This window comes from Pan troglodytes, chromosome 9 (assembly GCF_028858775.2).
Source record: "Pan troglodytes isolate AG18354 chromosome 9, NHGRI_mPanTro3-v2.0_pri, whole genome shotgun sequence".
In the NCBI taxonomy this organism is placed as follows: Eukaryota; Metazoa; Chordata; class Mammalia; order Primates; family Hominidae; genus Pan; species Pan troglodytes.
This window is the reverse complement of record NC_072407.2, coordinates 8,892,746-8,911,592: the sequence shown is the minus strand read 5'-3', so window position 1 is coordinate 8,911,592 and position 18,847 is coordinate 8,892,746. Positions and strand designations below refer to the sequence as shown.

At 33.9% G+C, this 18,847-nt stretch overlaps 1 protein-coding gene, 1 non-coding gene and 1 pseudogene across 3 annotated transcripts in view; 1 reads left to right on the top strand and 2 right to left on the bottom strand.

Moving 5' to 3' along the window:
- Nucleotides 1-18,847, bottom strand: part of MMP26 (matrix metallopeptidase 26) — a 286,289-nt gene that overhangs the window by 229,737 nt on the left and 37,705 nt on the right. The gene's annotated exons all lie outside the window — the stretch shown is intronic.
- LOC112204882 (small nucleolar RNA SNORA62/SNORA6 family) lies at nt 4,652-4,804 on the bottom strand. Its single transcript, XR_002938628.1, has one exon. It is a non-coding gene; the product is annotated as a small nucleolar RNA SNORA62/SNORA6 family (small nucleolar RNA).
- LOC104008437 (olfactory receptor 51F2-like) lies at nt 8,463-9,409 on the top strand (annotated as a pseudogene).

Below are 18,847 nucleotides of genomic sequence, written 5' to 3'. Positions count from 1 at the left end.
TGACTCTACAATTAAGATTCCTTATAGAAGTTTTCCACTCACAGAGATAAATGGGTCACCTTCATATACCGCACTCTAAGTAAGAGCAAGGGAATCTCTCCTCCCTTTCTGAAGTCCAAATCAAGTGGCTGCTCTCCGATCAGAAACAGGACTTAATTGTGTCTTTAATAAATGCCCTTGATGACTTTTAAACTACATCATGAGTGATTTAGCATAGATAAACACAAGGAAGAATTTATTGGAAGTGAAATTAAAGACAAAAATTCACCTAGTCTTCTGGCATCGCTCCTTCAGCACCGCTGTTTGTATCCCTTTCAATTCTCCACGCCTTGAAAGGTAAGCCTCTCCCCGCTTACCCTTGGTCCCTGACCTCTAAGCCCTTTGAGCTTCTAACTCCACTCACCCTCCACTGTTTTGTTCACTTCTATGGTCCTGTTGCCTGTTCAGAAATCCTGAATTCCATATAGATGTTTTGTTTTCATACATTAAGCTAATCATAGCAAAAATTATACTTCTTATATGTATGTATTTCCTGCCATAAATAATAACCAAATCCCAAAATACAGTCACTGGCACACCCTCACTATTACTTAAATTATATTTTGAATTGGTTTACACCTATGCCAGCCCATTTATTCTATTCTGTCTCTTAAGTCTGCATCAATCTGATGCATTTCCTTTTAATTTGATTCTCAACACCAGAGAGATAGAGTGGCAGTAAAATGACCACATCTTTTGGGTCAGACAGTCCTGGATTCACACACTGGCTCCATGAAATCTATCAATGGAAAACTTCAATAAGTCATTCACTCTAACCTCACCTGAAAAATGGGAATATTAGTCACAGCCTATTAATGATGCTGTTAAAGTTACACATGTAGAGATACGTAGCAAGGAAACTGGCTCAATGTTAATTTTTCTTCTTTCTGAGATTATATCCATCCTCTCATCTATTTTCTCACCTTCCACCTGGCTCATATTTCAGCCAAAGCCTCAAATGTTAAGGCTGGTTATCTCAGTGCCTCAGGTCATCATGCACTTGGTACATTCATTGCTTTGCCTCCATGTAGGTGGTTAGCTTTGTAACATTCCACAGATGCTGTTCCTAAATTCAGAAAATATATAATAAAGGATCCATCTTAAATCCTTCTCTATAAAGAGGTAAATAAATAAATTAATTAAATGAATTGAATCCATGGCATTTTCAATCACAGAAATATCATTTTGTCATTCTATGGAGATTGTATTGGTAGTCATTGCTTTGACAAATCATATGATGATAACTGATTTTTCTCCAAAGGAGGATCTAACTCCAGATTTGTCTTTATCTGAGACGACTAATAATCTAGAAAATCTGACTTCATATTCCTCTTTATAAAATAAAATACTCTTTATCTTGAGTACTCTTACTAATTAGAGGCTAGATAAGGATAAGGCCTTTGTTCTCGTTTCCTAAAATCTTCAGGCACAGATTCCAGCTTATGTCTACTTACACCCATGAATTTTAGCAATAGAAATTAAGATTTGACTAGCGAGAGGCCGACTGGGTGGTGGCGAATGCAGAAAGGATATCGGGCCCAGACTGTGGGACTGCCTTGAGACCAAGCCCAGGACAGCCATCCTCTTTTGTGCATTCTAGAGATGATGAGAAACAACGCATGTGCAAACTGGTGACATTTTTGTCCTTGGATTAGATGAAGAAACACTACATTGGAAAATACCAAAGAAGCTAACAACTTAAAAACATAGATGTTGTTTCTCTCCCACTAATCATAGGATATAGCAATCTGTCCTAAGCTCTTTTAGTACAAATGAGGAATAAGGCCAGTTTCTAAATTTAAGAAATTAGCACGGTCTCATATGTAATATTTTAATCTGTCTATAAACATTGTTTATTACCTTGAAAATAAAAGGTTATTTTGAGGGTTAAGTGTGCAAAGTAGGCACTCAATATTTATTATTCAAAGAAGTAATTAACAAAAGATGAAGGAATAATTTATATATATGGACACATGACATGCACACTAGCAACAGTGGCTATTGTCAATACTACTAGTAATTTCAGAGAAATTAAATTGTTGATTGAAAGGAAATGAAGTCTTAAGTGCTTGAAAAACTGACAAATTTTACTTAAACACTCCATAACACAACTGTGCCAGATTTCCCGCAGCCTAACAATCCTTACTAATCTTTGCTGAGGTTAATAACAATTGTTTTAATTAGCATTTCTTTGGCTGACTATGAGACTGAAAATTCTTCCTTTATTAACTACTAGTCCCTTGGAGAATTCCATTTTTAATTATTTTTGCCAAATTTTTTGTCTTTTTTTTTTTTTTTTTTTTTTTTGAGATGGAATGTCACTCTTGTTGCCCAGGCTGGAATGCAGTGGCATGATCTCGGCTCAGTGCAATCTCTGCCTCCTGGGTTCAAGCAATTCTCCTGCCTCAGCCTCCCAAGTAGCTGTGATTACAGGCATGCACCACCATGCCCAGCTAATTTTGTATTTCTAGCAGAGACGGGGTTTCTCTGTGTTGGTCAGGCTGGTCTCGAACTCATGACCTCAGGTGATCTGCCTGCCTCACCCTCCCAAAGTGCTGGGATTACAGGTGTGAGCCATCATGCCCAGCCAATTTTTTGTCATTTTTTAAAAGTCTTATAGTAAACACATTATTCAATTGAATGTTATATATGCTTCAAATATTTCTCCAAATTTATAATTACCCTTTTAAATCTGTGGAAGTTGTTTTTGCTATAAAACAATTATTTGAATTTTACCAAATCAAATACATCAATGTTTACCTCTACAGTTTCTATCTTTGGTTTTATATTTAGAAATTTTTCTTCTACTACAGGATTATATAAATATTTACCTGCATTTTATTCTAAACTGTATGTGGCTTTTTGATATTTAACCATCAGAAAATAATTTCGGTATGTATTGTGGTGTTATGCTTTATTTTAGTTTTTTTTTTTTTTTCCAAATGGATGATCAGCTTACCTAACTCCTTTTATTCTATATAGCTCACTTTATTTATACTGGTTTAAAAGTCTACTTTTATATGTAACTCAATGTTCACTTGTGCCTCTTCCTGTACTTCTAATTCTGTCTCAGAGACAAACACTGCCCTACTTTCTTTTTTTGAAATATTGTCTTTTCCAGTCGTTTCATTAAAATTGATCATACAATATGTAATATCCTGTATCTGGCTTCTTTCGCTCAGCATATTTGAGGTGCATCCATGTTGTAGCACTTATTAGCAATTTTTTCCTTTTTGCTGCATAGCTTTTTAGCCTATGGATATTTCACAATTTGTTCACCAGTTAATCAACTGATGGATATTTGGATTGTTTCAATTCTGGGCTATCGGGAATAATGTTGTTATGAACATTTGTATACATGTATTGTGTGTACATATGCTTTCATTTCTCTTTGGTAGAGTCCAAGGAGTAGGATTTCTGGATCATATGGTAGGTTTATGTTTCAATTTTTAAGAAACTGTCGATCTGTTTTTCAAAGTGACTGTATCATTTTTCATGTCCACAAGCAATGTATTATGTGTCCAATTTCTCCACATGCTTATCAACACTTGGTATTTTTTCTCCTTCGTTCGTTCCTTCCTTTCCTTTCCCTATTTTCTTTCTCTTTTCTTTCTGTTTCTCATTTATAGCCATTCTAGTGGGTGGATAAAGGTATTTTATAGCAGTTTAAATTTTTATTTCTTAATTTTAATTTTACTTCCCTAATTCTCATCTTTCGTGGGCTTGTTAGTCATTTTTATATATGTTTTGGTGATATGTGTATTCAAATATTTTGCCCATTTTTAATTGGATTGTTTGTCTCTTTATTGAGTTCTTTACATTTTTTGTATATGAGTTTTTTATGCAAATATTTTCTCCCAGTCTGTTTTCTCTATTCTTATTTTCTTAATGGTGACTTTTAAATTATACTTTTTTTTGTTTGAAGTCTGATATTGATCATTTATTTAATGGCTCACACTTTTAATATGGTATCTAATAATGTTTTGCCTAACCCAAGGTCATAAAATCTTCTCCGATTTTTTTTCTAGAAGTTTCTGATTTTTAGCTCTTACATTTAGGTCTGTAATCCATTTTGAGCTAGTTTTTTAGGACAGTGCTTGCTAAGAATCCAAGTTATTTATTTTTTTTCATAGTGATATTTAATTGTTCTAGCACCATTTATTGGAAAGTCTATCCTTTCTCTCATTTAATTGTCTTGACACCTTTATTACAAACCAATTGGCTATAATGTAGGTGTTTAAATCTGGACTCTCCAATTTGTCCTATTAATCTGTATGACTGTCCTCATGCTATGTGTCTTAATTGCATTGGTTTAATGTTAAGTTTTCAATCCAGGTTGTTTCTTCTATTTCAAAATTGTAAGTCTTTTGCATTTCCATATAAATTGTAGAATGAGTGTCAGTTTTTACAGAAAAAAAAAGACTTGTTGATTTTACATTAAATTTATAGATCCATTAAGGGAAAACAGCCATGTCTATGCTATTGAGTCTTCTAATCCATTTACATGTGATATCTCTTCACTTATTTACATCTTTTAAAATATCTCTCAGCAAAGCTTTGTAGTCGTCAGTGTCTTAGTTTTTTTTTTTTTTTGTAATTTTTTTAACATTATACTTGCAGCGAGGATTATTGTCAAACTCTACTCACTAGGCCAAAGACCTTTGTCATGTTACTGAAAAATTTGCCCCTCACGTAGCATACTACCTACACTTGCAAGTTTATCAGCCAGTTAGAGCACCAACTCCAAGCTCCAACAACGTGCAATCTCCATCTGTTTTCACATATTTTATTCTTTCTGCGTCATGAATGGCATGTTTTATAAAGGACTTTTAAAATATTTTAATTTTTTTGTAAAACCGGCTTAATTTCCATTTCTTTATAGGAAATCCATATTTTCTGCCTGAAAGCTTGTAATTTAAAAAAAAAACTTATTTAAGTCAAATATTTTATGCTTGTTCTTATCTTCCTGATTTTACCTTGAATACAATGAGCCCTTTCATCGTCAATACACTGGAGTCTTTCCTTTGGAACAGTCATTTTTATTGTATTTATTTTTGTTTACTGTACCTGAGACTATAGTTATTTGTATGTTGGCTTTTCATTCTGTGCCCTTCCCAAATATAATTTTCTCATTATTTTATTTTCACCGTATTTTTTCTATGCATTATGAGAGAATTTTTGAAATGCATTCTCCAAATTGAACTAAGTTAATTACTGTCCCTTGACGCTGTTTTTGATTATGTTCAATGTGCACTTTAATTCTATTTTTTAGTATTTTATTATTTTGACATTTTTCCAATGTGTTCTTTGTTTTTCCATAATGCTATATGATGCTATTACCTACATTACCTTAAGGATGTTTTCTTGTTAGCTCTGCAGAAGTTTTTACATTTGAGATACTGATAACTGAGTCATTGTGATGTGATAGGCAACATGCTACATGGTTTACAGACATTATTACATTTCTTCATATATGCTCATGCTCTGGATTTTCCAGATGTTGTTCCTTTATTAATGAAATATTTTAAAGATTCATGCTAGTATTTTTTTTCTTTATATACTCTCTAGTGCAAAACAAGATATCTTCAGTTTTTATTTTTTTTCTTAAAAGCTATGTATGGGGCTTGCTCATGGTTGCTATCCCAATAAGCATTATTATGTGGAATGCAGTTTCTGGCATAATTTCCAGTTTCTAGCAGCCTACAGATAACATTCAACCAACACTGTATATTTCTTTGCAGGCTTAAAATCGAAGGGGAAATTGTAAACCTAAATTCCCAAAATGTGCTGTTTTATTTCACTCTCTTTTGTACATGGGCTAATACTAATTTCAAAATTCAATGTATCTCTACCAGTGCCACCCCTATACCATTATTTTTGGCTATTTTTCTTGAGATGAGATGTCTGATACAAGACTGAAATCCTTGTTACTTTATAGTTAAGCATCCTATAAAAATAAATGGCTCGTTCCCAACTTTTTATGTTGGTACAGACTCCACATTCCTTAGTATAGACTATGGAGATGTATTCAATGTGGGCTGATATTTTGACTTTATATCTATCCACATCCATCTCCATTTTCCTCAGTTCGGAGAAGTTAATCATTCCCAAATTTTCTGGATTTAGAATATCCATCAGTTTTAGTATTAGTGCTGCTTGCGTTTTTTTCTTTTTTCTTTATTTGTGATGAAAATTTAACAGAAAGTTGGGAAAGACTCTTTCAGATAGTGCCGATTAAAATCACTTTAAAATGCAAGTCTACTTTACATCTTAGAAAAAACTGATAGCGACATGGTGTGTGAACTAGAAAGAGTCCAATAAAAACAGAAATTAGTGATCAACCGATGAAAGGTGAAAGTCGATGCAGATTTCTGAATTAGGCAATTTCATATATGAAGCTGCCATAGATTTATAAATCTATAGATCTATAGAGCTACCATAGAGCTATGAATCAAAGTGGTGAAAATAGGATATACAAGTTGTGGTTCTGTGAAGAAGACTGAATTTAGATGCAATCATATTGTGTTTGAGCTCGCTTTGAGATATTTAAGGTGGAAGAATCAACGAATTAGACATGTGGCTCTAATATTCAGGAGATTAGTCTGAGAAGAGGATAAAAGCTTTAAAGTAGAAAAATGAATATATAAAATCCATTGTCCACGGAATGCCTGTGTTGAAAGTATACAGAAATAGACAACATGTTTGGAGAAATAGCCAAACTAATTTCCATCTACAGCTATAAGTAAGTACTAGTCAATTAGATGATAAAATTTGTGTAAAAATGGGCACGCTTAATGAGAATAAACTTGAATGGTTTGTAAAAACAGTAGAAATCATAAAAACTTAAAATTATATTTTGACTAATACGTTCATTCTATAATAAATATGTCATTTCCACAACGGATTAATTTGATTTATAGCATCCAATATTATCTTAAGTATTTACTATTTGCAAAAAAATAAGTTTCAGTAATCTAATTACATTTCATATAATACATGGACAATCCTGAAATAAAATTGTTTCATGTCTGAACCATACAAATTTTAAATAATCAGAAATCTTCAAATATAGATATCTGTCCCACATTTGCTCTATTTATTAAGAAATAAATATTAACTGAAGAAGTATACGATAATTATCATCATTATTATTATTAGACAGTGTAGTATAGTTGTTAATAGCCCAGGCTTTAGCATCTTTTTGTTTCTGTGATTGATTTCCAATATCATATCTTTCAGTTTTTATGAACTTTGGCAATTTATCCAAACTTTCAAACTTTAGTTTATGCATCTGTAAAAAAAAAATCTCTCTTTTAGGTTTGTCATAAGACTCAAATGAAATAGTCTATGTAAAATAATTAGAGCAAAGTATGGAAATGGTCTTATCATTAACACAATATTATATACCTGAGTAATCCTGTAAGAGAACAAAGATCAGATTAAAGACCAGGGCATTCATGTTACAAAAGAAGCTTACTATTTGCCTCACTGATTTTTATCACAACAGAAGCAGGTTTTATAATCATAAACGGGGCAGTATTTTGTGTTACAAACTAAGAAGAATATCAAGCTTCAGGTTCATAGGAACTGAAACATCTCTCCCCTATTAAACATATATAATGAGGCAAGATGAATGGGCTTTACCTGGGGTGAATTCTTAGGTAAATGTAGTTACTGAAAAGAGATGTTTTCCTGCTTGCTAAATGGAGTAAATGAAATTTGGTATCTAAGTTAATAACTCTAAGATTCCAAATCACAATTAGTCAATTATTTTTCAATACCAAGGCCTAATCACAGTTAAATAGAATATTTCAGGAAGAGCAAATAAAGGAAAATCAAGTGACAAATGCATACTGAATATCTATTATGAGCAAGCAACTCCACTAAACAAGGATTAGTCCAAAATACCCCCTTATTCTCATAATCCAGTTGAAGGATGAAAAATTTAATCAAAATGATGAGAGTACAAGAGAGTAAGTGGTAAACATCAAATAAATGTATTTAAATAAATTGAAGTTAAATTGAAATTAATTAAATGTCTTAGTTCAGGGATTAATCTCACAGACAAAATACTGAATGAAAGAAGCTAAACACAAACAGTATATAATACATGATTCTATTTATATAAAATCAAGTATAGGAAGAAATAATTATGGTAATAAAAGTCAGAATAATGGTTACTATTCGAGAGGACACTGATGAGGATGTGGCATTAAGAGGCCTTCTGGGATGCTGGCCATGTTCAATTAGTTGATCTTGGGCACGGTTACACAGGTACAGATGGATGTCAAACTTCCTTGAGCTGTACTCTAAAGTTTTATGCACTTTACTCAATATATATTAAACTTCAACTAAAATAATTTAAAAATTCCAAATTCAGGAAGTCAAGATCCTACAAGAGAATTCTGCTCCCAAAGGCCATAATGCCAGTCTTCCATAATTCCACTTCCCCTACTTTCCTCTTGACGGGGATCCCTGGACTTGAATGGGCCCATGTCTGGATCTCCATCCCCATCTGCTGCCTCTATTTAACTGCCCTTTCTGGGAATACCCTGATCCTTTTTGTCATCCTCACTGAGCCAACCCTCCATGAGCCCATGTACTATTTCCTCTCCATGTTGTCCACCACTGACATTGGCTTATGCATCTCTACACTGGTGACAGTGCTGGGAATATTCTGGCTCAATGCTCGGGAGATCAGCTTTAACACTTGTTTATCACAGATGTTCTTCATTCACCTCTTCACTTTCATGGAATCTTCAGTGCTCCTGGCTATGGCCTTTGATCATTTTGTGGCCATTTCTAACCCTTTAAGATATGCTACCATTCTAACTCATGCAAGAATAGCACAGATTGGTTTGGCAGTCATTACCAGGGGGACTGTCATTTTGACACCACTAATCCTACTTCTTAAGTGACTGTCATTATGCCACAGCCACGTGCTCTGCCACTCCTACTGTTTCCACCCTGATGTGATGAAACTCTCATGTTCAGACACAAAGATCAACAGTGCACTACGATTAAGTGCAATCATCTCTACTGCCAGAGTGGACTCCATCTTTATCTTGCTCTCCTATCTGCTGATCATTCGCTCAGTTCTCAGCATTGCATCCCCAGAGGAGAGGAAGAAGGCCTTCAGCACCTGCATTTCTCATATCACTGCTGTTGGCATATTCTACATCCCTTTGATCAGCCTGTCCTTTGTCCACAGATTTGGAAAACATGCCCCACCCTATGTGCCCACCCTCATTGCTAACGTATACTTGCTCATCCCCTCTGTGATGAATCCCCCATCATCTACAGTGTGAAAACAAAGCAGATTCAGAAAGCTGTGCTCAAATTTGTATGTTCCAAGGGAATTCATATTTAACATGTACTACTCCTATAAAGGCTTATTTCAAAGTCTAGAAAATTTACCACAAATTGGAATTATAAACCCATGCATGCAATTTTAGAGTTGAGTGAAACTAAATGCCATCCAATTCAAATGTCTCCACAATGTAATTATCATTGCTAAGCAATCTCTTTTCTACCATCAAAATACTAATTCAGATTCTCACTATCTTAGTTACCTTGTTCCAACAGATGACTAACTGAATTAATGTTTCTATGCTGTTTCTGCTCAACAATCACATGATTCACTTTGAATTAAGATTCCAAATATCCAGCCCTAAGAACATTTTAAAAAGAAACAAATAAATATATATTTTATTTTTATTTCACATGCACCAACTAAATGAAGCAGCAAATCCTGTCTATGGTAATTTCCTCAACAATTTAGGCTTAAACTTTCTTTAAAGTTGCATTCACTTTTTTCTCTTTTCCCATACTCTGCAGTCTAAAAATGCCAGTCTGCTTACGACTTCTTCAAATGCATGCAGTTTTTTCATGGTGGACTTTACTGTTGACTCCACTTCAACTTTAACATCCACTTCACTGTGAAGTTCTACTTAGATTTCAAGGCTCATCTTTAAATATCTTCCTCATTAAATATTTTATGATTGCTCCAGTGATATTTGTTCTCTCCTCATAATTTTCCTTTCATATTGCTTTGTTCATATCAGTTTTGCCTTTATATGTGTGCACACCTGTGTGCACATTATTATAGCTTTCACAAGACTGTACATTTCCTAAATAAAAAGTCTTGATTTTATTTGAAGGCTCTGTAATACTCAGCAGAACACCTTTCACATAGTAGATACTTATTGATAGTTGTTGAATTGAACTATACAGAAAAACCTATCAAATAATCTATCTAAACAATTCCAGTGATAACTCCCTTGATTCAATACTTGACATGTGTAACACAAGAAATTTCTCTTTCAACTGAGTAAAATTTTTCTGCCTATATTATCTGGTAATTGATCATAGTTCTAACTTTCCAAACTGCATAGTTGAATGGCTATTATGGAACTTTAGGTCTCAGAAAGTTGTCCCCGTTTGGTCCCACATCCAATAAATCTGTATTTCTTGTCTATTCTTTAAAAAAATAGATTTAGGGGGCAAAGTTTTGTTACATGGATATATTGCATAGTGGTGAAGTCTGGGCTTTTAGTATAGGCGTCATCCAAATAGAGTACATTACACCCATTAAATCATTTCTCCTCCCATATCCCACTTCCACCCTCCTACCCTTCCCAGTTACCAATGTCTATTATTTCACTCTAAACGGCCATATGTGCACATTATTTATCCCCTACTTATAAGTGAGAACATGCAGTATTTTACTTTCTGTTTCTGAGTGATTTCATTTAAGATAATGTCCTCTAGTCCCATCAATGTTACTGCAAAAAACATCACTTCATTCTTTTTTATGACTGAGTATGATTCCATGGTATACACTCACCACATTTTCTTTATCCAGTCATCCACTGTTGGACACTTACAGTTATTCCATATTTTACTATTGTGAAGAGTACTGTGATAAACACATGAATACAGGTTTTAAAAATATATAATAATTTATTTTCCCTTGGGAAACTACTCAATAGCGGAATTGCCAGCTCAAATAGTAGTTCAATTTTTAGTTCCTTGAGAAATAGCCATGTAGTTTTCCATAGAGGTACTGGTAATTTACATTTCCACCAACAGTGTGTAAATGTTCTCTTTTCTCCACATCCTCACAAACGTCTGTTATTTTTTGACATTTTAATAATAGCCCTTCTGATAGGTATCCATTGTGGTTTTAATCTGCACTTCTCTGATGATTAGTGGTGTTGAGCAATTTTCATAAGCTTGTTGGCCATTTGTATGTCTTCTTTAGAAAACTGTCTGTTAATGTCCTTTGCCCACGTTTTAATAGTTATTTGTTATTGGTTGTTGTTGAGATGTTTGAATTCCTCGTAGATTCTGAATATTAGTCATTTGTTAGATGCACAATTGGTAAATATTTTCTCCCCTTCTGCAAGTTATCTGTTCACTCTGTTGATTAATTTCTTTTGCTGGGCAGAAGCTTCATAGTTTAATTAAGTCCCCTTTATCTATTTTTGTTTCTGTTGCATTTGCTTTTGAGGTCTTAGTCATGAACTCCTTGCCAAGCCAAATGTCCATAAAAGTTTTTCCTAGCTTTTCTTCTAGTGTTTTTATAACTTCAGGTCTTATATTTGAGTCTTTATTCCATCTTGAGTTAAATTTTGTATATGGTGAGAGATAGGGGTCCAGATTCATTCTGCATATTGGCAATCCAATTTTCCCAGCACCATTTATTTAATAGGGTTTCTGTCCTTTCCCCAGTGTATGTTTTTGTCAACACTGTCACAGATCAGCCGGCTGTAGATATGTGGCTTTATTTCTGGGTTCTCTAATCTGTTTAATTGGTGAATGTGTCTATTTTTATACCAGTACTATGCTCTTTTGCTTACTATAGCCTTGTAGTACAATTTGAAGTCAAGTAATGTGATGCCTACAACTTTGTTCTTTTTGCTTAGGATTCTTTTGGCTATTCAGGCTCCTTTTTTATAAGAATTTTAGATTTTTTTTAATTCTGTGAAAAAAAATGATTTTCATAATTTGTTAGGTATTACATTGAATCTGCAGATTGCTTTGGCACTATGGTCATTTTAACAATCCCGATTTTTTGATCCATGATTATGGGATATTTTTCCATTTGTTTGTATCATCTACATTTTTTTCCTCAGCATTTTGTAGTTTTCCTTGAAGAGATCTTTCACCTCCTCGATTAAATGAATTCCTACATATTCTTTGTAGCTATTATAAATGAGGTTGAGTTCTTAATTTGGTTCTCAGCTGGATAGCTATTGTCATTTAGAAATGCTACTGATTTTTGTATGTTGATTTTGTATCCTGAAACTTTACTGAATGTATTTATCAAATCTAGGAGTCTTTTGGTGGAGTCTTTAGAATTTTCTAGGTATATGATCATATCATCATCAAACAGAGATAATTTGATTTCCTCTTTTCCAATTTTGATGCATTTCATTTTTTCTCCTGTCTGATTGCTCTGACCAGGACTTCCAATACTATTTTGAATAAAAGTGGTGAAAGTAGGCATCCTTGTCTTGTTTCAGTTCTTAGAGAAAATGTTTTCAACTTTTTCCCATTCAATATGATGTTGGCTGCAGGTTTGTCATACGTGGCTTTTACCATTTTCGGGTATGTTCCTTCTATGCCTAGTTTCTTGAGGGTTTTTTTCATGAACTCATGCTGAATTTTATCAATTGCTTATTCTGCAACTATTGCCGTGATCATATGTTTTTTTAAAAAGTCTGCTTATGTGGTGAATCATACTTACTGATTTGCCTACGTTGCGACATCCTTGAATCTGTGGAATAAAACCCGCTTCATTGTTGTGTTTTTTTTTTTTGATGTGCTGTTTGATTCAGTTTGCTAGTATTTCGTTAAGAATTTTTGCATCTATATTCATCAGGGATATTTATCTGTAGTTTTATTTTCATGTGTGTCCATGCCTGGCTTTGGTATTGGTGATACAGTCTGCATAAAATGAGTTAGGGGTAATTCCCCCCTCCTTGATTTTTTGGAACAGTTTTAGTTGGATTGGTACCAACTCTTCTTTCTATGTCTGGTAGAATTTGGCTGTTAATCCATCTGGTTCTGGATTTTTCTTCTTTGTAAGATTTTTTATTACTGATTCAATCTTACTAATCGATATTAGCCTGTTCGGTTTTCTATTTCTTTCTGGTTCAATCTTTGGAGGTTATATTTCCAGGAATGTATTCATTTCCTTTAGGATTTCTAGTTTGTGAGTGTAGAGTTGCTCATAGTAGTTTGTGATGATCTTTTGTATTTCTATGATATCAATTGTAATGTCTCCTTTTTCATTTCTGAGTGTACTTATTTGAATTTCCTCTCTTGTTGGTTAGTCTAGCTAGTTGTCTATCAGTTTTTTTATTTTTTCAAAGAACCACCTTTTCATTTTGTTGATTGTTTACATTGTTCTTTTGGTATTAATTCCATTTAGTTCTGCTCAGATCTTTGTAATTTATTTTCTCCTGCTAGCTTTGGTTCCATTTGTTCTTGTTTTTCTAGTTTCTTGATGTATGATGTTAGGTTAACTTGTGATCTTTCTATTCTTTTGATGCAGGCATTTAATGCTATAAAACTCTCTCTCAGTACTGTTTTTGCTGTATGCCAGAGGTTTTCTTATGTTGCCTATTTTAACACCAAAATATCTTATCTTCACTTTTGGTCTCAGTTTAGGCATCAAAATCCTTTACCTAAATCAGTTTCCTTAGAGTTCTCTAGGTCTCCAATCTTACCTTTTTCCTCCTTCTGTTTTCCATAAAACATAAAGACCTCTTTAAAAGGTTTTTAATGAAATATTAATATACAAAAAAAAGTTCTCATTAATAAAATATATTTTAGAAAAGGCCAACATCTACCTTGCTATATTCCCCCAAACCCACTCTCTTTCTGACTTCTCCATAGAGGTAACCATTGCACAGTTTTGATTTTTATCCTTTCTTTTTATATTTATATACATAGATATGGAAAAATAAAATTTAAAACAAATTTTATCCTTTGTTTTCAGATAGTAACAGAGTTTCTTAAGGACACTTTTCCTGTTATTTAAATACTGCATAAAACCAACTAAAGAAACTTGCTCATTACCCAGAATTCCTATGGATCTCACTGTCCCTTCATATTTTCTGTTCAACACTTTCCCAGGTATTAGCCCTCTGTGGTTTCAAACCCTACTGGCTAATTCTCTATACCTCTGCCATATCTATTTGGTAAGCTCATTCTGACTGCTACTTCGTTTAGACATAGAAATGCTGTAGAATGCTATATCTAAGGATTACTTCCTCAGGGTCCACTTGCATCAACCAGTTACTAAGAACCCTACCACAATTACTCTAGCTTATTGCCAGGATCAATGACCTGGGATTTGGCAGTCTGGTTCACCCTACCCTACTTAAAACATTCATTTTTTTACAAATAAGGATAAAATGTGTCACATTTTACAACACTAAACATCCAGCTCAAAGTTTTGTGGCCTTAAGAACTGAGACCAAGAACATTATTCCAATGTATAGCCTTTGTGTGTGTGTGTGTGTGTGTGTGTGTGTGTGTGTGACAGAGACTTACTCTTGTTGCCCAGGCTGGAGTGCAATGGCACAATCTCAGCTCACTGCAACCTCCACCTCTCTGGTTCAAGCGATTCTCCTGCCTCTGCCTCCCGAGTAACTGGGATTACAGGTGCCCACCACCACACCTGGCTAATTTTTGTATTTTTAGCAGAGACGGGGTTTCGCCTTGTTGGCCAGGCTGGTCTCAAACTCCTGCCCTCGTGATCCACCCACCAGCCTCCCAAAGTACTGGGATTACAGGCGTGAGCCACCATGCCCGGCCCCAATTTATATTCTTATTCGTCTTTAACAACAACATGTATTTAGCGTCTACTGTAAATCAAGTAGTGAGATGGATATTGAGAATACAAACATGAACAAGACTAGCTTCTTGCCTTAAGAATACTTAATGCATAGTGAGGAATATAATTTGCAAAGATATAATTTAAAAAATATTTACTATATAGATTTACCTTCTTTCAAGAAATCTCAATAAAGAACACAACTATTGGATAATTCCTATTACAAGAACTTTAACCAGTAATTCTACTTTACTGCAACCATGGTATAAAATCAAAAACTACTTGACATAGAAATAGGAAGAAAGAACACTAAAATGATAGAAATCACTAAAAGTGAGAATTAATAATGTGAGAAAATACTTGAAATAATAATGCAAGTCAATGGGAACATAAGATTGACTATGAAAATTTTAATTGACATTCAAATTTTGATAATGGCATCACTTGTCTATGAAGTGTTTTCCAAAGGTTAATCCATAGTCTGAATACATAACAACTATAGTACAAGGCCAAACACATAATTATTGCTTGAGGATCTTGTTAAAAATTTGGATTCCTGATACATCTCTACCAGGGAATATTATTCGGCATTAAAATTAGCTATCAAGCCATGAAAAGACATTAAAGAAACTTAAATACTTACTACTAGGTGGAAAAAATTTTTGAAAAGACTGTATACTGTATAACTCCAACTATATGACATCCTGGAAAAGGCAAAACTTTGGAGATATTATAAAAATCAATGGTTTCCAGGAGTGGGGAGGGAGATATAGGAGAATAGACAGAGCATAGAGGACTTTTTAGGGCAATGGAACTATTCTGCATGACACTACAATGGAAGGTATGTATCATTACACATGTATCAAATCCATAGAACATACAACACCAACAGTAAACCATAATTTAAACTGGATTAGTGGTGATAATTTCTTGTCAATGTTGCCTCATAGATAGTGACGAACATACAAATGTACCACTCCACTGGGAGATATTATGGAGGGGTAGGCTGTGCATGTGGCGCTGGGAGGCATATTTGGGAATTCTGTACTTTCTGCTAAATTTTGCTGTGAACCTAAAACTTATCTAACAAAGTCTATTAAAATGCAGGATTCTGGGCCCTAGCATCTGAATATTTTGTTTTACTAGTTCTGGGATGAGGCCTGAGAATTTGTATTTATGGTAAGATTTCCAAAGTATACCTGATACTCAGCCAGTCTGGGAAGCCACTGAGCTACAAATGCAACCGTATATTTCTTTGTTGTTTATTATTCCAAATCTAAAATATATTCGTTTTGATCTTTGTCTGTGGGGAAGAAAAATATTTATTTTGGTGGAATAACCGGGTGTGAAACCAAGAATATCAGGTGGCTTCAGTGGTTTCCTTCCCAAAGGAGGTAAGAAAACTATATGTGTACACTTTTTATATTAGTCAACATTTATAATTTTCATAACATCGAATTTTAATAAATCACAGCAAGTCAAAAAAGAAACATCTCAGTAATTGCAATACATGAAACTATGTATAATAAATTCTGGAGATCTGATGTATAGCATGGAGACTATATTAATTATATTGTATTGCATACTGTCTTTGATAAGAGACTGCATATTAAATCTTCTTATCACAAAATATAAAGAAAAAGAGGTAATTATGGAAGGTCATAGATAGGTTAATAACCTTGATTGTGATAATCATTTCACAATGTATATGTATATCAAAACATCACACTCCACACTGCAGATATATATAATTTTTAGCAATTGTCCCTTAATAAATCTAATGAAATTTTTTTAAAGAAGAAAAGAAACCACACGGGAGAATAAGTAGATTTGGGCATGCAGAATGACTCCAAAGCACAAAGGCAAAACAAGCAAACACAATTTATCAGAAAGATCCCTTAGGAATAAGTTTTTTTGTGGGGCGAGGTAAATGATCCTCATAGGGCTGAGTTCCTCATAAATATGCTCTATTCTGGGAGCTGAATTGGACCTCAGAGCCCTGCCTCTTCCTCATCCTCTTCACTGAATGTAAGTACAGGGGCATCCAAGAGACAATGGTCATGCATTAACGTTAGACGATTTATGTTGACTCATTTTGCAGGAAGAGAATTGTCTTTAAAAGAGAAAATATTTCTAAGAGAAAATTGTAGCAGACATAAAAACACACAATGCTGTTGAATTGCCTTTGAATTAAGAATTTACAATAGGAAATGTCCTAGTATTTTATTATTTAAGGCAACTTAAATTTTTTAAAAAACTAGAGATTCTTTCTAATGTGCTGAACCTTCATTCTGAAAATGTCCATAAACAATAAAATTCTGGAAAAAAATCAAGGAAATACGGTCAGTGTGAAACCTGGTTGAGATTTCTTAGATAAAATATTTAAATTATAGTATCCCTGAAGAGTAGAAATAGACATGGGGAGTAAGCATAGTCCTGCTAGGCACGGTGGCTCACACTTTTAATTCCAGCATTTTGGAGGCCAAGGCAGGAGGATCACTTGAGTCCAGGAGTTTCAGACCAGCCTGGGCAACACATTATCTCTAAAAAAAATACAAAAACAAATTAGGTGGTAAGGTAGAGTGAGTCTGTGATCCTACCTGCTCAGGAGGTTGAGGCGGGAGTATCACTTGAGCCCAGGAGGTCAAGGCTGCAGTGAGTTATGATCGTGCCAATACACTCCAGCCTAGATGACACTGTGAGACGCTGTTTCAAAAAACAAACAAACCCGAATAGTCCAAAAACTGAATTTGACTCATTAACGTATAATTCTGTTGTTAAAATAATGTGATTATTTAAGCAGAAGCAAAGAATATGGGAAATCTGGGGTCATATGCCTGGAAGTGCAGTGTTGAGTCTCAAAAAGAAGTAATTTGTCCAAATATTACAGTGATTTATCATTAATAGGGTTTAAGTTTTTAATTGTTTCTCTAGTAGTGGGAATGGTATTGTATCATGTGTAATAATAGACATTAATCTCCCTAAAGAGATTAGGACATTCATGCCAGGCTGATAAGGAAAAGATGGACATGTCAGTTAACTTAGGTTACATATGTCAGCAGTGTCTATGAAAATGAGCAAAGCTAATCTAAGTACCCATAGCTCAAATCCTTGATACTAACAGCCCCTATTATATAATAGAAACTAATCAATTTTACCAATAGTCTTCATAATTTAGCACATAAGGAAATAATTGCTTTTCAATTCTCCTGAATATTGACAAGAAAATGAGTTTTAAATAGAGTAACAAACATCAGGAAGAGAAAAATAAGCCTATCAAGTATCAAGTGTTTGAAAACCTGATGCCTGTGCATTTATATGACTATGAAGAGCCAGGGGACAGTGACAGTATACAGCTGTTGAGGGAAAAGAAAATCACATAAACACTTGCCTTTTTAATAATTCACATACATGTGTAACACTATAGTTTATTTTTTATTAAAATTATTAATAAAAATTAATTATTCCACTAATTTTCACCACCATAGAAAAGCATTGATGTGTAGCATAATGGAGCTTTTAACAAATTTTAAATTTACACGGATGGAATTAAAATCCAGCTTTTTCAATAGATGAAAGAGTGCAAATTATTTAACCTCTCTAATTTTTTATCTTGCATGGCTAATACCCTGTAATCTTATAAGTATATGAATTTTAAATTCAATGAAATAATTCACATAAACCACATAGTACCAGGCCTGACACATTGTAGGATTCTATCAATGGTAGGTTTCAACTACCTTGCAAAGTAGTTATAACTATTATCATCTCCAATTTACCAATGAATAAAGAGCATCGGCAATATTCTAAGTTAGCCCTTTGGTTCCAAAGTTTTTGTTACTATTAAATATCAAACACCTCCTCTTCTTTCAAACTATATTACTCAAGATTCTCCAAGAAAAGAGAACCAACTGAATTTCATATATGTATATAAAAATTGAGGAAGGCCATCTGCTTTAC